The sequence below is a fragment of the Apium graveolens genome, chromosome 4, assembly GCF_009905375.1.
Source record: "Apium graveolens cultivar Ventura chromosome 4, ASM990537v1, whole genome shotgun sequence".
Taxonomy (NCBI): domain Eukaryota; kingdom Viridiplantae; phylum Streptophyta; class Magnoliopsida; order Apiales; family Apiaceae; genus Apium; species Apium graveolens.
The window spans coordinates 253381246-253404870 of record NC_133650.1 but is presented as its reverse complement, the minus strand read 5'-3'; the positions used below and the strand labels follow the sequence as shown (position 1 = coordinate 253404870).

At 38.1% G+C, this 23625-nt stretch overlaps 2 non-coding genes across 2 annotated transcripts; both read left to right on the top strand.

The window, feature by feature from the left end:
• The first annotated feature begins 730 nt into the window (after nucleotides 1-730).
• Nucleotides 731-835, top strand: LOC141722866 (small nucleolar RNA R71). The gene has a single exon (XR_012575865.1). It is a non-coding gene; the product is annotated as a small nucleolar RNA R71 (small nucleolar RNA).
• A 9843-nt stretch (nucleotides 836-10678) lies between these two features.
• Nucleotides 10679-10784, top strand: LOC141721946 (small nucleolar RNA R71). The gene has a single exon (XR_012574986.1). It is a non-coding gene; the product is annotated as a small nucleolar RNA R71 (small nucleolar RNA).
• Nucleotides 10785-23625: the final 12841 nt, after the last annotated feature.

Sequence of the window (23625 nt, the reverse complement as noted above, 5' to 3'; positions counted from 1 at the left end):
GCATAATCAGCAAAACACTATTCATAAGGGTTTCAAAAATTCCAAAAATTGGGGTTATTATACATTGGCAATCTGCCCAATTTGATTCTCCAAGGTCTTGATAGAAACCGCTTGGCTCTTACACATGAGCCTCAACTCCTCCAATTCGGATTTTTCATTAGATTGAGGTAGCTGCTGAAGTTGGAGTTGTTGCCTTGGTGCATATTGCGGTTGTTGAAAACCAGGAGGGTTGTATTGCTTTGCTGCATATGGCTGATAAGGCTGTTGCACCGTATTCTGGGTGTTGCTCCAGCTGGAATTAGGATGATTGCGGTTGTTGGGATGATAAGTGGCTGGAGCTGGTTGCTGCGATCTCTGAAAGTTGCTCACGAACTGATCTGATTCACTAGAAATAGCACACTTCTCCATCTCATGTGCACCAACACAAAGCTCACAGACACTAGTGATCTGATTAACTCCAAAATTAGCCAAAGAATCCACTATCATCGTCAAAGCCTGAAGCTAAGCAGCTATAGTAGTAGTTGTGTCCACTTCCAAAATTCTTACTACTTTTCCTTGAGGCATTCTCTGAGTTGGGTTCTGGTATTCATTAGCAGCCATCAGTTCAATCAATTTATAAGCTTCATCGTAGCTTTTGGCCCATAAGGCTCCTCCTGATGCTGCATCAAGCATGGGTCTAGAAGTAGCACCCAACCCATTATAAAAGCAGTTAATGATCATACAGGAAGGCATCCCATGATGAGGACAGTTTCTAAGCATCTCTTTGTAACGATCCCAAGCCTCACACAAAGATTCTCCCATCTGCTGCGTAAATTGAGTAAGAGCATTTATGATTGAAGCTATCTTCGATATAGTTAGAAACTTCTGAGCAAGATCATCCAAAGTAGTAATAAAGCCTGGTGGTAGAGAATGTAACCAACACTTAGCCTTATCCCTCTAGGAGAATGGGAAAAGCCTCAGCTTAATAGCATCTTTAGTAATTCCATTAAACTCGAAAGTATCGCAGATCTCGATGAAATCCCTGATGTGCATGTTGGGATCTTCTATAGGAGAACCCCCAAACTGAACTGAGTTCTGTATCATCTGAATCGTGCTCGACTTGATTTTAAAGGTGTTAGTCGTGATGGCTAGCCTGATAATGTTGGACTGAATATCATTGATCTTCGGCTTAGAATAGTCCATCAAAGCCTTAGAATTCGCTGCTTGATCTCCCATTATGACTAGAGCTTCTTCTTCAGCTTTTTCCTCAACAAAAACTTCTTCAACAAGAACTTCTTCAACTACTTCCTCCGCTTTATTCAGTGTTCTCTTGCGAGACCGAGAACGCGTATGCATACACGCTCTCTAGAGTACCATAAACACGACAAGGAAAGACGTAAGTAACAATGTCCGAGTCAATGAACTTTAACGACCACTGATGACAAACACATTAACTAAAAATTAACGCCGACTCCCCAGCAGCGGCGCCAAAAACTTGTTAGGACGAAAACCCGCGCTAATATTTACCCAAGTATACGTGATCGTAAGTAATATATAACTAATTCTAGTTCATTCCCATAGGGATTGGTTTAGGTTAATTTCAATAAACGCACTTATGTAATAATGGTATGGTTATTATTCAATGCTAAGATGAATAACAAATTGGTTTTTTTATAACTAAGATTATTAAATAACATGCAATTAACTAAGAGATTAAAAGGTTGATTTACTTATATAACACAAAAATGGGATTGTAACTTCATTACAACTTTATTCAATAGCCTTTTTGTTCTTAACCTTAGCATGCAATGGTGATGACGACTAATCAGATAACACGAAACTAGTAAACGCCAACTTTCGTTGTACGAATACCCTACTACCAGACATCCAGAAAAGAGATAGAAGCTGAATAGACACCAATTATATTGAGACCCTATATGTCTATAGAATTTGACAACATAACGGTTTAATGTGCAAGTTATCTATCGTGATTACATAGGGAAAGTAAGATGGTTAAAATTACCTACGAATCATGCATAACAATTACATTAACCTATGCTAGCATGGCAAGTTCTAAACCTCTAAATTCACTATCGCATCATTAGGGATTAACACGCTATCTTATAAGTTCGCGACACTCATAAGATGGATAAGCACAACCAATACTAGGATATCATACAATCACCACACATTAAGGTATCAAAACATATTAACTATTGAAATCTATAAGTAAATCCGCTAGAACCCCATGATAAAGATTAGCCCATAACCGAACTCATCATCACCGTGGGTTCCGATGAAAGCATAGTATAATAAACTAAGTCTTTATAAAACGAATAATAAACAAAGTACGTTAAACAAGAGTATTAGGTTCAACAAACAAGAAATGAGCATCCAAGATTACAACTTAAAAAAATCACAAGAATAAACTAGATCTTCTTCGCTTTGGTTGTATTTGTGCTATAGGTCTTCTTGTCATCTTCTCCTTAAGCTTTGTTACGTGCTTCTTTTGAAAAATGACCTTAAGTTATCATTATATAGCAGCCCATGCAGATTAGAAGCCCAGAAAATAGGCTTGTAGTTGAAATAGGATTTTATTATCTCGACACGGCGCAGTCGCGCGCTTCATCAACGCGGGCATGCTGTCCTTTTGCATCTTCGGCGCCAGCGCGCGCTATCACAGCGCGGGCGCGCTGACCTTCTTGAAAAACTGATCTTGCCTTCTTTATTTTGCTGGTTCTTGATGGCTTTGCACGAGCAATCTTCACGACACCTTCCGAACACCATTTTAGCATCAAAACAATTCTAAATCACCTCGATCCCGTATACATGCCTGAAATGCAAAACACTACCAAAAACACATCAAAAACACAAATAACTTGAGTACAAACCATCAATCCAAGCCTTTATAGAGCATTCTAAGTGGACATAAATGCCACTTAACACACCACCAAACTTGAACCGATGCTTATCCTCAAGCATAAACAGACTCAAAGAACGAGAAATAAAAATGCATAAATGCAAGCTACATGAATGCAACGATCCCCTCAGAATAACTAACCAACCAATAAGCAACATCTCCATAAATGCAGTTATTCACACAAAGATCAATCAAATCCCACAAATCAACTTAAAAGCCAGAATTGTGCGTGTGTGCATTTGCTTAACAAATATACTATCACAACTAGATCAATAATCATGACTCACTACTCATCAAGGCAATCACTAGGTTATAGATAAAATAAAAGCTAAAGTCAAAATGACTGACAACATTTCAATTCTTATATCGGAGTTATTACATGGATTCATGCTTTTATTCATAACACATAAATAACACGAAATTGCTTATTTGACCGTGCAATAAGTGAGGTCCACAAAAGACTTATACAATAATACCCATGTAGCGAGCGTTAGGTTAGTGGATCCCAGACTATAAAAGCCTTAGGTCACTAGGCATAAAGTCCCCTAAGAACTTAATAACTCGAGTATTAAAGAGCCCACTCATGATCAATTATGCATAACCCATATCTTTTTTTCTATATTTTTTTTCTTCTTTTTTTTTCCTTTTTTCTTCACATGATTTCTGAACGAGTGTGTTTCGCTCCATCTCGCTCAACCCTAGACTACTCATATAAAATGAGCCGGTTACTAGCCATTTAACACCTAGATACAACAACTAGCAATGAAATCTAATGTTTTTCTCCTATTTTCCAATATGCATGTTATGTTGTCATTAAGAGAATATCCTAAACTTTAAATATAAACAAGTGACTGAACCTCGACAAACAAATAAGATATGATCATGATCTAGCACTCAAGTAACCTATAAGACTTAGTGAAATTTATTGCTTCTAGCATGCAAATCAACTCGTTAGGACTTAACATCACTATATACGACATCACTACACTAGCATCAATATCACAAATCAATCGAAAAAGCAAACTTAAGGGATCATGAAACTATATGCACATGAATGAAACTATATGCAACATACTAACATGCAAAATATAAAAAAAACTACTACATGGAATATATGCAACTATATGAACTAAACTATCATGAATATGCAACCTATATGCACACACACAAAACATATATATTCCTTAACTACCACCCCCATACTTAAAATATTCACTGTCCTCAGTGAAGGTAATAGTAAGGAATCAGACATACCTACTCGGAACCAGGATCATCACCCACAACGGGTGGAGTGTCAGGAGTGTCTCGAGGCGGGTACACAGAGTCCTCACCGAATACTGGCCACTGGATATCAACTCATGTGGCTCTGAATGCAGTCCCCAATGCCTGGGTGAGATCATGTGCAAACCTATTATGGATGTCATGCATCGCATCCATCCTCCTCATCAAGCACCTATACTGCGATGAACCCAAACCAGCACTATCTTGTGCTTCCTCCTGTTGTTGTTGTGATCGTAAAGGACCGACCTCACCCAACTCAGCTCTCCAAGCTGCTCTGCTCGCATGAGTCATACCACCAACATATCCCTGAGGTGCTGGACGTCCACCTGGCAAGTGGTCATAAGAATAACCAATCCCCTTTGGATCAGGCCTACCACCTTACCACTCCTACATACTCAACAACGTCGAACTATCAATCGGGGCACTAGAAAGCTGCAGCTACTCGTGCGCGGGCCAATGAACTCCAACCGCCATACACAACTTCGTCACAATGGACGCATAGGGAATAGAACCGTAGTGCTGCCCCACAAAAACCTCAAAATATCCTGATAAATCACCATCCCGAGATCCACATAATCTCCCTGAAGAATCCCCCACAATAATGTGCACGCTCCACAATAACATCATGCACATGAGAAGATGGCATGATGTTGGCACAAATAAAAGAATTTCATGCATGTGCAAACCTGTTCATGCACGAGGTAGGGAAAGTGGCATACTCGTTCATGACCTTCTTGAACTTCAAGTGGGTCTCTGACATACACAATGTCACAACAATCAAATCCAAGTTAAAATCATCCCCCATCTTAGTATTCCAATCCTCCTGCTCGGGCTGTCTCTCGGGATGATTTATCACCCGACGAATGGCCTCCGCACTGTAATCCAAGCCAATACCCTTACCACAGTAAAACCATTCTTGTCCGCCTTTGCATTCACGTAAAACTCGTGAACCACACTCATAGGCACCGTAGCCGGTGCTTCACAAAAAGCAATCCAACCCATCTCCACAATCATCTCCAATAACTTACCATCCCTCCCTGATGGCAGAAAACCTCGCTCCTTGGCTATGGGCTTCGAAAGTAGCCTCGTATACTCTGCCTCAGCCTCCGGAGTTGAAAACCTTGGCCTCTCACCCCCAACACTAGAAGAATCGGTGGTGTTACTGCTAACTTGGGTTCGTTGTCTTTTGGGCACCATTGGAAGTGAATAAGAGAGAATAAGAGATGTGTATAAGAGAAGTTTAGAGTTTTGAGACTTGAAAAGGTGATGGAGAGATTTGTGTATAAGGGTATGTATATATAGGAATAGAATTAGGTTTAGAATAGAAGTGGGAATTGATTAAGGAAATAATAAGAGTAATGGACTGTTTAAAACTGAATTGGAGAGGGAAATATGGAAGGTGGGATCAAGAAATTCGTTTGTGAATTGATTTTGTATTTGATTTTCGATTTTCTGATTTTTTTTCCAGCTCTGGGAAGCCAGCACGGCCGCCCCGCCTGGCAGCGCGGGCACGCCGTGCTTATGTAAAACCAGCGCGGCCGCCCCACATACCAGCGCGGGAGCGTCGTGCTACTGGAGTTTCAGCGCGGCCACCCCGCTTCTCAGCGCGGACGCGCCATGCTTCTGTAGTTGGCACTATTTTTTTTTCTTTTTCTGATTTTTTTGTGGTTTTTTCCTTGTTTTCTTCTTCCTCTATCTACTAATGTACAACAAACTTGGGTTGCCTCCCAATAAGCGCTTGCTTTACATCATTAGCTTGACGTAGAATCCCGAGATCAAGTCGACAATAAAACGGCGCTAACCACCTCACGGTTTTCTGTATCCCCATAGTAATGCTTCAACCTCTGTCCATTCACCTTGAATGTTTGGCCTGGATCATTTTCAAAAATCTCCACCGCTCCATGTGAAAACACAGTTTTGACAAGAAACGGCCCTGACCACCTCGGCTTTAATTTTTCAGGAAAAAGACGGAGACGAGAGTTAAACAAAAGAACTTGTTGCCCCGACACAAATGATTTGAGCACTAGACCCCTATCATGCCACCTCTTGACTTTCTCCTTATATATTTTATTGTTCTTATACGCTTGAAGCCGAAACTCGTCGAGTTCATTCAATTGAAGCATCCGCTTCTTACCAGCTGCATCCATATCAAGGTTCAACTTCTTTAAAGCCCAATACGTTTTATGCTCTAACTCCACAGGAAAATGACATCCCTTATCGTAAACCAACTGAAATGATGACATGTCAAGAGGAGTCTTGTATGCTGTTCTATACGCCCAAACAGCTTTATCCAGCTTTAAAGACCAATCCTTCCTCGATGGACATACAACTTTCTCTAGAATTCGCTTGATCTCTCTGTTAGATACCTCAGCTTGAACATTAGTCTGAGGATGGTAGGCTGTATCAATGCGATGATTCACATTATATCTTTGCATCATGGCAGTGAACTTGCGATTGCATAAATGCGCTCCTTCGTCCCTGATTATAACTCTTGGAGTCCCAAATCTTGTGAATATCTGCTTATGAAGAAAATTAAGCACTACATTCGCATCATTCGTCGGCAAAGCCTTAACTTTAACCCATTTCGATACATAATCAACTGCCAGCAAGATATACAGATTATTGCATGATGAGACAAATGGCCCCATGAAGTCAATTCCCCAAATATCGAAGACTTCAACCTCGAGAAGCACATTAAGAGGAATCTCATCCCTCTTGGACATATTACCGACCCGCTGACATCGATCACACTTCAAGACGAACTGATGTGCGTCCTTAAACAATGTAGGCCAAAAGAATCCTGCTTGAAGCTACTGTCTTTTCTCCACCATAGTGGCCTCCATAAATAGTCGAATGACAATCTCTCAAGATTCCCCCCGTTTTGCTATACGGAATACATCTCCTGATGATTTGGTCAGCTCCTTGCCTAAACATGAATGGCTCATCCCACATGTACCACTTCACCTCATAAAGAAACTTCTTCCTTTGAGCAGAAGACAGGTCTGGAGGCATAATATTGCTCACAAGGTAGTTCACAGTATCTGCGAACCACGGTTCTTCCTCTTGCACCCCAAATAGCTGCTCATCGGGAAAAGACTCATTTATCAATGTCTTTTCGTGTGAAGTTGCACTTGGATCTTCTAAACGAGAGAGATGATCAGCGACTTGATTATTAGTACCTTTCATGTCCTTGATCTCTAACTCAAAATCCTGAAGTAAAAGAACCCATCGAATCAATCTAGGATTTGAGTCCTTCTTCGAGACGAGATAGCGAATCACGGCATGATCAGTGAAAACTATCGCCTTCGTCCCAAGCAGATAAGATCGAAACTTCTCAAAATGATAGACAGTAGCCAAGAGCTCCTTCTCAGTAGTAGTATAGTTCAGTTGAGCACCATTTAGGGTCTTACTAGCATAGTAGACCACATAAAATATATTTTTCTTCCTCTTCCCAAGAACTGCTCCAACTACATAGTCACTTTCATCGCACATCGTTTCAAAAAGTTCATCCCATTTAGGTGCAGTTATGACCGGTGCCATTATCAAACTCTTCTTTAAGCTCTCAAAAGCAGCTAGGAACTCCTCATCAAACTTGAATGGGACATCTTTCTCTAGAATATTGCACAAGGGTTTAGAGATTTTAAAGAAGTCCTTGATGAAACGCTGATAGAAACCCGCATGACCGAGAAAGCCACAGACTCCCTTAACAAAAATTGGCGGAGGAAGGTTTTCAATGACCCCCACCTTGGCTTTGTCCACCTCAAGACCTTTACTAGATACCTTGTGCCCAAGAATGATGCCCTGTTGAACCATGAAGTGACATATCTCCCATTTGAGAACTAGATTGGTTTCAACACACCTTTTAAGAACGGTGCCAAGATTTTGCAAGCACTCGTCAAAAGAACCACCGAACAAAGAGAAATAGTCCATAAACACCTCCACATTCTGACCAATCATGTCAGAGAAGATAGCCATTATGCATCTCTGAAATGTGGCAGGTGCTCCACACAAACCAAAAGAAACTCTTCTGAAGGCAAAAAGACCAAATGGACAAGTGAAAGTAGTTTTCTTCTGATCTTCTGGAGCAATGCAAATCTGATTATAACTCGAATAGCCATCCAGAAGACAATAGTATTCATGCCTAGCCAACGTGTCAAGCATCTGATCAATAAAAGGAAGAAGGAAGTGATCCTTCCTTGTGGCCTTGTTCAGCTTCCTATAGTCCATGCAAACTCTCCACCCCGTGACTATTCGAGTAGGAATGAGCTCATTCTTTTCATTAGCTACCACGGTGATGCCTCCTTCCTTCGGCACACACTGTACTGAACTCACCCAAGAAATGTCAGAAATGGGATAGATGATCCCTGCATCTAGCCACTTGGGAATTTCCTTCTTCCCTACTTTTTTCATGATCGGATTAAGCCTTTTATTTTGCTCAACAGTAGGCTTGCTACCTTCCTCTAGAAGAATTTTATGCATACTATAAGAAGGGTTGATTCCCTTGATATCTGCTATAGTCCATCCAATTGCTGGCTTGAACTCTCTCAGAATTCTTCAGAGCTTTTCCTCATCACAACCTGAAAGGTTAGATGCAATAATACCAGGCAAAGTAGATGCATCACCTAAAAAAGCATACCTTAAGTGTTCAGGCAAAGGTTTAAGCTCAAGTGTAGGAGCTTCCTGAATAGATGGCTTGAGGCACTTTGGAGACTTGTTCAGTGCCTCCAATCCAAAAGATTCAAAAAGCATATCCAGCCTTCGCTTACAAGGAGAAGCATTCAAATACTGCAACTGTTCATCACCTTCATCATCTTCACTATCTGAATTCCCCAAAAAGGCCTTCTCTAAGGCATTAGACCTTAGCATTTGATCAAGTTCTGAAGTAACCACAGAATCGACCAATTCCACTTTTAAGCATTCCCCATTATCAGTAAGGAATTTCATGGCATTGAATACATTGAAGTCACATCCTGATCCAGTACTCTCATAGTGAGCTCACCCTTCTGCACATCAATCATTGTTCGGCCAGTAGCCAAGAAAGGTCTTCCCAAGATTATGGGAATTTTCTTATCCTCCTCGAAATCAAGAATTACAAAATCAGCAAGAAAGATATGTTTATCCACCTTGACCAAGACATCCTCCACAATGCCTCATGGATATGTAATAGAACGATCGGCCAACTTCAAGGACATATAAGTAGGCTTTGGATCAGGTAGGTCCAAATTCATGAAGACATACAAAGGCATCAGATTGATGCTAGCTTCCAAATCACATAAATACTTGTCGAATAACAAGTTTCCAATGGGGCAAGGAATAGTGAAGCTTCCAGGATCTTTAAACTTCAGAGGAAACTTCTATTGCAGCACAGCGCTGCATTCCTCCGTGAGAGCTACGGTCTCTAAGTCATCGAGCTTCACTTTCGTAGAAAGATTAACTTTCATAAACTTCACATAGCTAGGCATTTGTTCAAGAGCTTCATCGAAATGTATGTTGATATGAAGTTTCTTGAAAACTTTCATGAACTTAGCAAATTGCTTATCCAGCTTTTGCTTCTACAGCCTCTTAGGAAAAGGACGTGGAGGATAGACCTGTTTTTCCCCTGTATTACCCTCAGGAGGAGTGTTGGCAACACCTGTCTTCCTTGGTTCCACTTCTGCTTCCTTCTGCACTTCTTCTTTAGCCACAACTTCAACTTCTGGAACTGGAGATTTTTCAGGATTTGCAACTTTCCCAGACCTCAATGTGATTGCCTTAACCTGTTCTTTAGCTTCCCTTTTTCCTGGTACTTCAGTGTCACTAGGGACTGTACCGGGTTGTCGATTCAGTAAGGCATTGACAATCTTCCCAATTTGATTCTCCAAGGTCTTGATAGAAACCACTTGGCTCTTGCACATAAGCCTCAACTCCTCCAATTCGGATTTTTCATTAGATTGAGGTAGCTGTTGAAGTTGGAGTTGTTTCCTTGGTGCATATTGCGGTTGTTGAAAACCAGGAGGGTTGTATTACTTTGCTGCATTTGGCTGATAAGGCTGTTGCACCGCATTCTGAGTGTTGCTCTAGCTGAAATTAGGATGATTGTGCTTGTTGGGATGATAAGTGGCTGGAGCTGATTGCTGTAATCTCTGAAAGTTGCTCACAAACTAAGCTGATTCACTAGAAATAGCACACTTCTCTGTCTCATGCGCACCAACACAAAGCTCACAGACACTAGTGATCTGATTAACTCTAAAATTAGCCAAAGAATCCACCTTCATTATCAAAGCCTGAAGCTGAACAGTTATAGTAGTAGCTGTGTCCACTTCCAGAATTCCTACTACTTTTTCTTGAGGCATTCTCTGAGTTGGGTTCTGGTATTCATTAGCAGCCATCAGTTCAATCAATTCATAAGCTTCATAGTAGCTTTTGGCCCATAAGACTCCTCCTGATGGTGCATCAAGCATGGGTTTAGAAGTAGCACCTAGCCCATTGTAAAAGCAATTAAAGATCATCCAGTCAGGAATCCCATGATGAGGACACTTTCTAAGTATCTCTTTATAACGATCCCAACCTCACACAAAGATTCTCCCGTTTGCTACGTAAATTGAGTAAGAGCATTTCTGATTGCAGCTGTCTTCGCCTAGGGAAGAATTTAGTGAGAAACTTGTGAGCAAGATCCTCCAAAGTAGTAATAGAGCCTGGTGGTAGAGAATATAACCAACACTTAGCCTTATCCCTCAGGGAGAATGGGAAAAGCCTCAGCTTAATAGCATCTTCAGTAACTCCATTAAACTCGAAAGTATCACAGATCTCGATAAAATCCCTGATGTGCATGTTGGGATCTTCTATAGGAGAACCCCAAACTGAACTGAGTTCTGTATCATCTGAATCGTGCTCGACTTGATTTCAAAGGTGTTAGCCGCGATGGTTGGCCTGATAATGCTGGACTGAATATCATTGATCTTCAGCTTAGAATAGTCCATCAAAGCCTTAGGATTCGCTGCTTGATCTCCCATTATGACTAGAGCTTCTTCTCCAGCTTTCTCCTCAACAAAAACTTCTTCAACCTTCTCTTCAACAAGAACTTCTTCAACTACTTCCTCCGCTTTATCCAATGTTCTCTTGCGAGACCGAGAACGCGTATGTATACATGCTCTCTAGAGTACCTGAAACACAAGAAGGAAACAAGTAAGTAACAATGTTCGAGTCAATGAACTTTAACAACCACTAATGACAAACACATAAACTAAGAGATTAAAAGGTTGATTTACTTATATAACACAAACATGGAATTATAAATTCATTACTACTTCATTCAATAGCCTTTTTGTTCTTAACCTTAGCATGCAATGGTGATGATAACTAATCAGACGAAACTAGTAAATGCCAACTTTCGTTGTACGAATACCCTACTACCAGACATCCAGAAAAGAGATAGAAGCTGAATAGACACTAATTATGTTGAGACCCTATATGTCTATAGAATTTGACAACATAATGATTTAATGTGCAAGTTATCTAGCGTGATTACATAGGGCAAGTAAGATGGTTAAAATTACCTACGAATTATGCATAACAATTACATGAACCTATGCTAGCATGACCTCTAAATTCACTGTCGCTTCATTAGGGATTAACACACTATCTTATAAGTTTACGATGCTCATAAGACGAATAAGCATAACCAATACTAGGATATCATACAATCACCATACACTAAGGTATCAAAACATATTAACTATTGAAATCTATAAGTAAATCTGCCGGAACCCCATGATAACAATTAGCCCATAACCGAACTCATCATCACCGTGGGTTCCGATGAAAGCATGGTATAATAAACTAAGTCTTTATAAAACGAATAATAAACAACGTACGTTAAACAAGAGTATTAGGTTCAACAAAAAAGAAACGAGCATCCAAGATTATAACTTAAAATCAAGAATCACAAGAATAAACTAGATCTTCTTCTCTTTGGTTGTATTTGTGCTATAAGTCTTCTCTCCGTCTTCTCCTTAAGCTCTGTTACGTGCTTCTATTGAAAAATGACCTTAAGTTATCATTATATAGCAGCCCATGCAAATTAGAAGCCCAGAAAACAGGCTTCTAATTGAAACAGGATTTTATTATCTCGACACGGCGCGACCGCGCGCTTCATCAGCGCGGGCGCGATGTCCTTATGCATCTTCGGCGTGTGTGCATGCTATCACAGCGCGGGCACGCTGACCTTCTGGAAAAACTGATTTTTCCTTCTTTATTTTGCCGGTTCTTGATGGCTTTGCACGAGCAATCTTCACGACACCTTACTAACACCATTTTAGCATCAAAGCAATACTAAATCACCTCGATCCCGTACACATGCCTGAAATGCAAAACACTACCAAAAACACAAATAACTTGAGTACAAAACATCAATCCAAGCCTTTATAGAGCATTCTAAGTGGACATAAATGCCACTTAACAACTACTATCTCCTTCAAATACATGTTAACCAACTTGTCCAGTGAAATTTGTTCATTAATAGATAAGTAATGAGCTGATTTGGTTAGTCTGTCCACTATAACCCAAATAGCATTATGGTTCACTTTTGTCCTTGGTAATCCGACTATAAAATCTATAGCGATGTGCTCCCACTTCCACTATGGAATTTCTAATGGTTGTATTAATCCCCTTGGTCTCTGGTGCTCTGCCTTAACTCTTTGACACGTGTAATATTTGCTAACCCAATCCAAAATTTCTCTTTTCATGTCGGGCCACCAATAATTCTCTTTTAAATCTCTGTACATCTTGGTACTTCCCGAATGAATGGAATACTTTGAATTGTGAGCTTCTTGTAAAATTTCATTTTTTAACTTGGCTACTGGTGGAATCCAAATTCTGGAAGAAAATCTGAGAATACCTTGATCATCCTTCTGAGTGCATCATTCTTCTCCAACCAAACGATTGATATCTTGATCCATTATTTCCTCTTGGCATTTTCTTATCTTTTCTAAAAAATCTGGCTGAAAAGTCATACTATACATTTTTGCTTCATCAAGTTTGCAAATTCTGACTTCCAATTCCAATTTCTGAAATTCCTTGTATAACTCTTCAGGTACCGTCAACACGTTCAGTCTTTCCTTTTTACTTAACGCGACCGCCACCACATTTGTTTTTCCTAGGTGATAATTAATCATGCAATCATAGTCCTTCATCAACTCCAACCATCTTCTTTGTCTCATGTTAAGCTCCTTTTGGGTGAATATGAACTTCAAACTCTTATGATCTATATAGATCTCATATTTTTCTCCATATAAACAATGTCTCCAAATCTTCAAGGAGAATACTATTGCCGCTAGCTCCAAGTCATGAGTAGGATACTTCCGCTCATGAGGTTCCAATTGTCTAGATGCATATGCAATAACTTTATCATGCTACATCAAGACATAATCTAATCCCTTATGAGAAGCACCACTATAGATTATGAAATTTCCTTGATCTTCGGGAAGTGACAAAATAGGTGTCGTGATTAATCTCTTCTTCAATTCTTGGAAACTTTCTTCACACTTCTCATTCCATATAAACTTCTCATTTTTCCAGCTTTGTTAAAGGCGTTGCAATCTTCGAGAAACCTTGAACAAATCTTCGATAATATCCCACTAATCCCAAGAAACTTCTCACTTTTGTTGGTGTTCTTGGCCTTTCCCAATTTATAATAGCTTCAATCTTTACTGGGTCCACTTTGATCCCTTCACTACTGGCTATGTGCCCTAAAAATTGAACTTCTTGTAACCAAAACTCACACTTTGAAAACTTGGCATATAACTTTTCCTTTCTTAAAATTTCCAAAGCTATCCTTAAATGTTCTGCATGGTCTTTCGTTGGCTTAAAGTAAATCAAAATGTCATCAATAAACACAATGACATATTTTTCCAGATACTCCTTGAAAATTCTGTTCATCAAGTCCATAAATATAGCTGGGGCATTGGTCAATCCAAAAGACATCACTAAGAATTCATAATGACTGTACCTTGTTCTGAAAGCTGTCTTTAGTATATCTTCAGGCTTGATCTTTAACTGGTGATATCCGGATCTCAAATAAATCTTAAAGAAATACTTGGCTCCTTTCAACTGATCAAACAAATCATCGATTCGAGGTAATGGGTACTTGTTCTTGATCGTAAGCTTATTAAGTTCTCGATAGTCGATGCATAATCTCATGCTTCCGTCTTTCTTCTTAACAAATAGTACCGGTGCACCCCATGGGGATGCACTGGGTCGAATCACTCCTTTCTCTAACAATTCTTGCAATTTCTTTGCCAATTCCTTTATTTCCACTGGCGCCATTCTATACGGGGCCTTAGATACTGGTTCCGTTCTAGGTGCTAAGTCGATTGCAAATTCGATTTCTCTATCTGGAGGAAGTCCCGACAATTCATCTGAAAATACGTCTGGAAATTCATTTACCACTGGAATGTCTTTCAGTTTTGCTAGCTCCTGACTTCTATCTATCACATAAGCAATGAAATGCTCGCATCCTTGTCGTAGTAACTTCTTAGATTGAATCATCATCAAGAACTTCTTCGCTTGTCTCTGACCTCTAAATGTCAACACTTTCTCGTCTGCGTCTTCAAGATTACTTTCTTATTACGACAGTCTATCTGGGCATCATGCTTAGATATCCAGTCCATTCCTAAAATAACGTCAAACTCTCCTAACTTAAATGGTATCAAGTCAGCATCAAACTTATTTCCAGAAATCTCAATCTCACAGCTCTTACACACTTGGTTAACAGATACACGCTCCTGATTTGCTAATTCTATCGTCATAATCTCACTTAACAATTCAACTGGACAATTCAACTTATCAACAAAATCTTGAGAAATAAATTATCGAGTTGCTCCCAAATCTACTGGCACTTTAGCACATAAAGAAGAATGGGTTAATTATCAAATAGGTCACTTAGTGCATCCAAATGTATCAAGTGAGTCATTGATTACAAAACTGACTCAAATGAGTCACTCATTTAAAAATTTATATCAAAAAAATCACTCTATCGTTGATCGAAATTCTTAAAAGTTTTATATATTGAGTTTCGTATATTTTTTATGAATGATATTATATCCAAATGAAAGGTTCTGAATTCTACTATTTTAGATAATATTGTTAGATTTTTAAAATTTTATCAACTATTTATTTTTAATTTTTTGATTGTTTTATTTGATTTTAATTAAAAATAAATAGTAGATAAATTTTTAAAAATTTAAAAATATTATCTAAAATAGTAGTACTCAGAATCTTTCATTTGGATGTAATATCATTCAAAAAAAAAGTGTGAAACTCAATATATAATACTTTTAAAAATTTTGACTAATGATAGAGTGATATTTTTGATACAAATTTTCAAGTGAGTGACTCATTTGAGTCAGTTTTGTAATCAGTGACTCACTTGATATATTTGGACGTAGTAAGTGACCTACTTAATATTTAACCCCATAAAGAATTCACAGTAAACGTACTTGCCACCACATCAGTATTCATGATAGCATCTTTTACGTAAATGTCATAAATTCTAGCTCTGGGAGGTTCATTCACTGTTGGAGTAGCTCCCATGATTCTCAGCATATTATTGACGGGAACTAGTGCCTTGCAATCCCTTATTATGTGTCTTGTCTTCCCGTACTTGAAACAGGTAAATCCAATTGCTAGAACCTTGCTTTCCAGATTCCTGGTAGGCTAATCTTTGTTGACAGGCTCTCTAGCTGGCTGATTACGGCACTCCCTTGAATAGTGCCCCTATGGTTGCACTTGTAGCAGACCACATTCAACTTGTTGCAAACTCCACCATATTTTTTTCCACAGACTTGGCAGTCTGGTATAGCTAGCCTCTGCTGGGTTGGTTGGTTCCCCGTGGCTGGACGGTTACCCTGGCCTCCATTGCTTGTATTCTGCCTATTAAAATTTCTTCCGGGCTGGAACTTGCCTCTCCTCTGATTAAAATTTGGAAACTTCCCTACTTGGGACTGTCCTTCACTTTCCTCAAACTTCCTCTTCTTACTATCTTTCGCCTTCTAAGACATTTCAATCTCTGTCTCCGCAATCATAGCTTTCTGCATAACTACCGCATACATATCCAACTCAAATATGGCCACCTTCCCTCGGATCCATGGCTTGAGTCCTTATTGAAACCTCTTAGCTTTCTTCCTATTAGTGTCCACATATGATGGCATAAACCTAGATAACTATTCAAACTTACTTTCATAATCTGCCACTGACATATTCCCCTGCTTTCACTCCAGAAATTTCAATTTCATTTGATCCTGAACAAACTAAGGGAAATACTTTTCTAAAAACCACTCCTTGAATCTATCCCACGTAACATCATCTATACCTTACAACATCTTAATAGTTTCCCACCAGTAGGTGGCTTCATTCTTTAGGTAGTAACTCGCAAACTCAGTCTTCAGCTCCTCTCTCACCTTGACTAAGGCAAATGCCTTCTCAATTTCCTTCAACCAGACTCTTGTCTCCATAGGATCTACAATAACTTTAAATTTCAGTAGATTCACCGCTTGAAAGGTCTTAAAGGTTACCTGAGGATTAGTTTGCCTCTGCTGTTGTTGAGTCAGTTGAACTGTTTGTTGGGCCAAGATCTGAAGAATATAGGCTACAGTTGGGTCTATGGGACCTGGATTGGCATTCTGGTTATTGCTGTCTTGGGTATTGTTGTTGGTTTCTTCATTCTGGTTGGTAGAACGGGTATTTCTTCTAGGAGACATTTTATGTAAAGAATCAAACAACTTATTTAGCCTTTATAACAAAACCCTTTTTATGAAAAGTTTTTGTAAAACATAAATATCTCTTTTTGAAAACATTTTCAATAGTTAACTAAGTAACTTGCATGCTTCTTTACAGAACATAAACAGTTAGGAAATAGGGTACATGTTATCACAAGAGTTTTATAACTGGTGTAGTAAGATAAAACAAGTATGGTAAGGTAAATGACAATGCTGAAAAAGAAAAGGTACTGATATATATATATCAAAGTTTGGTGGTACAAGCACGAAATATTTTATTAAAGGCAAAAGTACAACAGGCCTTTCCATTATTCAGCAAGTCTAGTTTATTTATATACCCACCAAAAGTCCATTAATACACAATACACACTAATGTACATAATAAAACTATCACAATAACTTTGGCTCAACATCTCTGTTTCTAGCTCATGGCAAATATGGACCTCCACTCTCCTTAAGCTCCTCTAAAACCCACTTAGCCCACTTCACAAGAAAGTCAGGGGTAATGTCCTCATGAGTAGCTCTAGCTATCCTCACAGCAGCTGCTCTCCGAAATACCTGGATCCTCTCTCTGAGTTGTCTCTCACCATTCCCGATATCTCTGGTACGCATGATATTATGCATGATATGTAGTAACTCCTGGATCTGTCCTCGTAAATATTGCTGCTCCATAAGGCAAGCCTCAAACTTATGGTATGGAACAGGTATGGAGAAAAATGAAAAGATGCACCCGCAACAGAATGTCTGGTAGAGTCAGAATCAACAGGTGGGGATTCTCGAATAGGTGGTTTCACGCCAGGATGTGGAATAGCTTGTAGCGGCGCAACCATCACAACTAGTATTATAGATGTCGCTGGGGAAAGAGCAGGGCATGGATCAGATTACGGTCCTCCGACTGAAGGCTCCGAGTGATCAGATGATACTAGAATAAAGGAATCTTCCATCACCGCTATCTGGAAATTATGCTGCTAGATAAGAATCTCGAGTCTCATCACGAATCATTCTAAAACCTACCATTTAGTCACACTCAACCTCTCGACCCATTCCCGATAATCTAGGCTTGTGGTAGTGACTTTTAAACTGTAGCTCTGATATTAAACCTGTGGCGCCCTCCAAACCCGGGTCATAAGTTTGGGGTCCACAACACCCATACACCATATATAAACCTGTTTATACAATAATAATATATGCAATGACCCTACTTACCATAAACACGGATCATAATAGTTCAAAGTATGTCCACAAGCCACAACCTTATTTATTATAACGTACCAAATCCCAATTTATTTATCTTACAACTGAATTAAAACTTAATTACAAACTTTTAACACAAACTAAGCCACACATCTTCCGCTAGATTATTCCATTTCAACCTGAAAACCTAGCTTGTGCACTCGTCTGGGGATCCTCACTACCACCAGTTTCCTTTTTAACTAGAAAAGAACATAAACAGATTTGCAAGAGTGAGCTAACTAGCTCAGCAAGTCATAATGATAGTCACTGAGATTAGTAATGATCAACTGAAATGATATATGGAAATCAAGTTTCCTGATAAGCAATGATTAGAATTTGATATTCACTTTCATTTTTAAAAACCAAGGTTAGGTTGCTGATCGGTCACGCACTAACCCCGAGCAAGGCTCCCAGCTTTGCTCTATATACTGGATCCAAGACACACATTGGCCTATTATGACCACGAATCTAGTCTGACCACGAATATGGTTCGTATTTAAAAATAATCCAATTCTATAATAATAACATGATAAACAATGTAATTCAATAAACTGAACCATAAACAACATTTATCTTGAAGTATAGGGTGATTCACATTACCCTGAAGGTATAAAAAGGTAAACATGAAGATTGACTTTCAATCCAGGGAAGGAATCAGAATGTAGAAGACCAAGGGTTCAATGGTTACAAGGATTGGTCTTCTGTCATACAAAGCATAAATGGTCCAAGAAATGCTTAATTTCCAATCTTTTCAAACTCCTTTAAAATCCATTTATCTTACTTCACAAGATAATTATGGGTGGCATACTTACTAGTAGTTCCATACAACCTGATAGCGGCTATCTTCCGGAATACACATATCTTCACTCTAGGTTCTTTCTCACATTTCTTAATACCTCGTGTACTCACCATATGTTGTAGTTCTCGAATCCATCCTCATAGGTGTTGTTACTTCATAAGACGAGTTTTAAACGGATGTTATAGAACAAGGTGTAAAGTAGACAAAAAAGATGCAACCACGGTTGAGTATCCGGTAGAATCGAATCAGCATCTGGGGGATTCTCAAATAGGTAGTCTCGTATCAGGGGATGGAATAATAACGTGAAAAGGTACAATCGCCATAACAAGATATGACATGGCTAACACCGATGGACGAACATGGCGTGAATCAGATGAGGGTCCTCCGACTGAACGCTCCAAATGATCAGACGATACCGGAATAAAAGAATACGCCATCGTTGTTATCGGAAAATCGCGTCGCTAGATAAGAATCTCAAATCTCATCACGAATCATACCAAAACCTATTATATAGTCTCACTCAACCTCTCGACGTCATATTTTCTATTTCCTAATCCTAACCCCTTATCCATTCCCGATAATCTAGGCTTGTTTCAGTGACTTAAAACCTGTAGCTCTGATACCAAACCTGTGACGTCCTTCAAATCCGGGTCAGAAGTTTGGAGCTCACAACACACACACAACATATAAACTTGTATATAAAATATTATATACATTGACCCTTCTTTTCACAACTATGGATCGCAACAGGTTCAAGTATGAAAATAAGCCACAACCTTATCCTTTATTACATCTTACCAAATCCCAACTAGTTCAACTTACATCTGATAATAATATCATTCTTACAATCTTGCATAACTCATCTACAATATAAAGCTCCTGCTAGCTCGATCCAACTTAACCTAGAATCCTAGCTCGCACACTGGACATGGAATCCTAGTTACCAACAATTTCCTTTTCAACTGTTGAAAACATAAAAAAAAATTGCAAGAGTGAGCTAACTAGCTCAGCAAGTCATAATAGCAATAACGGAGGTTAAACAATATTCAATTGAAATGATTCAGAAGAATCAAGTTTCTGAATAAGCAATGATTAGAATTGAATATTCACTTTTCATTTTAAAACCAAGGTTAGGCTACTGATCAGTCACGCATTAACCCCGAGCAAGGCACACAACTCTGCTCTCTATATTGGATCCAAGGCACGTATTGGCCTACTATGACCACAAATCTGGTCCGACCATGGATCTGGTCCATATTTAAAAACAATCTGATTCCATAATAACAATATGATAAACAATGTAAATCAATAAGCTGAATCATAAACAACATTAATCTTGAAGAATAAGGTGATTTACAATACCATGAAGGTATAACAAGGAATTCAAAAAGATTGGCTTTCAATCAAGGAAAGAATTAGAAAGTAGAAGACCAAGGGTTCAAAGGTTCCAAGGATTGGTCTTCTGTTAAACAAGGAAGAAGGGTTGGTATGTCAAGCAATTCAATATCAGAAATCAGTATGTGGTAGATATGTATTTGTGGAGTAGTATCGTATGTGTCTGGCTCGTGTCTGGGAATTCAACAATCAATGGTTTATGAAGAATAAGGCTTATGGCTCAAGATCAATAAGAATCAGGGTTCAAGGTTAAATAGCTTAAAGCGCTTGCAATATAAAACAAGAGTTATTTTGAATAATATCGACATGTTATGAGACAGTTCAAAAATATTTGTAATATATCTTGAAGAAACTTCAGAAATCCTTGCCTTATCACCGACGATTTCCACTTTACTTGTACTCATCTAACAGTTTTACTCATCAACAACTTTCCTTCCCTTTCTATACCTTACTTCTATTTATCAGTCACTTGCCTTCTCTTATTTTTTACGCTTCGATCATATTTATGGATCACTGGTTTCCTTTTCTATACCTCGCTGACTCTGTTAGGCATCACAAGTATATATCAATACTCAATCTCATATTATTCTAATCGTCACATAGACGTCATAAGCTTTCATCTACCCTTCGTTTTACCCAAATCCGACGTACGGATTGAAAGTTATGAATAAAACAGTCAAACAATGCACGTACAATCATATTACGCTTCAATCAGATCACATACAACATGTAGCACGTAAGACATTTAATTAAAATAATTAATCAGAGAAGATTCGGGGTTAAAATGATTTTCCAACTATTTAATATGAATTTTTGAACATTTTTCGGAATTTAAACGGAACTCCGAATCATTTTAAAATTAAATAACAGGGTTCGAATACCCGAATCTGACTTTAAAATGATTTAATACTAATTATCGAGCCTTGAAATAATTTTTAAATAATATTTTAAAACTCGAAACTTTCTTCAGAATTTTTAAATCAATTTTAAATAATTAAATCTAATTATTAAATCAATTAAAATTAATTAAACTAATCAATTAATATTAAACTAATTGATTAATAAAAAAATTTCAAAATTAATTAAAATTAATTAAAAAAATAAATCAGATTTATTTTTAAGTAAAAATAATTAAAAACAATTTTCTGGAAAAAATAATAATTAAATAACTGCTTTCTGAATTTAAAATAAATTAAATATACATTTTCTGATTTTTAAAATTAACAGAATATTGTTTTTGAAAATAAATAAAATAATAATCTGAATTTTGAAAATTCTTATAATCGAAAAACTAAAAATGCAATCTGGGCAAAACCTTGGGGCCAAATTGCAATTCGGTCGTCTTCTCCGACGACCTGGCGGCGCCGGCAACCGGCGCCGCCACCGCCAGCCGTCGCCCACCCCTGCCCAGAACTCGGTGAAAAACTGCAGAATTTTAGTATATATTTCCAGGAGACCATTTCTGCTTTCAAACAGATCAATCAACCCGTGGTTCAGCCGGAAAACCTCATCGAAGTTTTCTGATGCCGCCACGAGTCGATTTTCCAGCGAACAGCTTCCAGGCGTCCTCGAATCAACTTGTACACACCAATCGACCTGTTTTCAAACGATCTATACATTGGTACTACTCATTTGCACCCAGGTTCAATAGAAATGAAATACCCTGTTAGGTCATACACACTGTAAAAGGGGAGTTGAATACAGTGTATAGCACAAATAAATTGAATTTATTTCAAAGCATAAGATATCATGGATTGAGTATATAGTAATCCAGTTCAGTGTCTGGTAATTAGTTTGTATGTATTTGTGGAGTAGTATCGTAGATTTGTGGTTCGTGTTTGGGTATACAATAATCAATGGCTTAGAAAGAATATGGTTCATGGCTCAAGAACAATAACTGAAATCAGGATTTAGGTTTCCGTGCTTCAAAGCACTTGCAATGTCAACAAGACTATCAAGAATTACAATATCTCGAGAAAGTTCAGAACACTTGTCTGGTATTAGCTTACTACACTGCACTCGCTTCCAATCACAACCGTTTTACTCCTCAACTACCTGTTTCCCTTTCCTACGTCTTGCCTCTTCTGCTCACATATCATAAGCATCTATCAATAATTTACTCATGGAATTCTATTCAACACGTACTTCTATCTACCCTTCGTTTTACCCAAATCCGATTAACGGATTGAAAGTTATGCAATAATCAAGTAAACACCGAATATATAGACCGATAGTCAATTAACAAGTCACATGTAGCACATAATACATCACGTAATCAATGATATATTATTTATAAAGAAGTCTCGGGTCATAAATATGCTTTCGGGTATTTAAAATGATTTTTAAAACATTTTTCGGAATTAAAACGGGTCGTTGGATCAATTTCGGAATAATAAAAAGGGTTCGGTTGGCCAATTCTGGCTCCGAAACAATTTTTAGAATAATTATCGAGCCTTGGAAATAATTTAGAATAATATTTTAAAGCTCAAAACTATTTTTCAGAATTTTTAAATCATTTTTAAATAATTAAATCTAATTAAATAATTAATTAAAAATCAATTAATAATTAATTAAATCAATTAATCAATTAATTTTCGAATTAATTGACTAATTAATCAATTAAAAATTAACTGAAATTAATTAACTAATTAATTCAGATTTATTTGTGAATAAAAAATAATTTTCGGAATTAAAATAATAATTTTTAGAATTTTCAGAAATTAAAAACGAATTTTTATAATAAAAATAAATAGGAAATATGATTTTTAAACATTTTTAAAACAGAAATCCAATTTTTTGCAAAGTCTGGAAACTACAGGGATCAAACTGCATCGTTTTCAAAACTGCAGGGACCAAACTGCAATTTTGCAGTCCAGTCGCCGGAAAAAGTCGGGGGTGGCCGGAGAACACGTTCCCGACGTCCTCACCCGACCAACACCTCCAGATCACCTCTACAGGTTACCAGGAACACAACCATGCAATCAAAACAACCTAACAATCCCTGAGTTGGCCGGAATTTGGCCGTGAAATTTTCCAGTTTCCGGCGAACATTGGAAAACTTCAAAACACAACTCCCTTCTCTACAGACCTCGTTGGTTCATGAGACTTATACGACTAGATTGCAAATTTCACAAAAAACACAACCCACTATAACACAACATCAATCTATCACAGAATAAGAAACCCCCAAATTTCAATTAAGAACATTCATACGGGTTATAAACCCTAATTTTGAAATTCGAAAATTAAACTCAAATTTGAACATG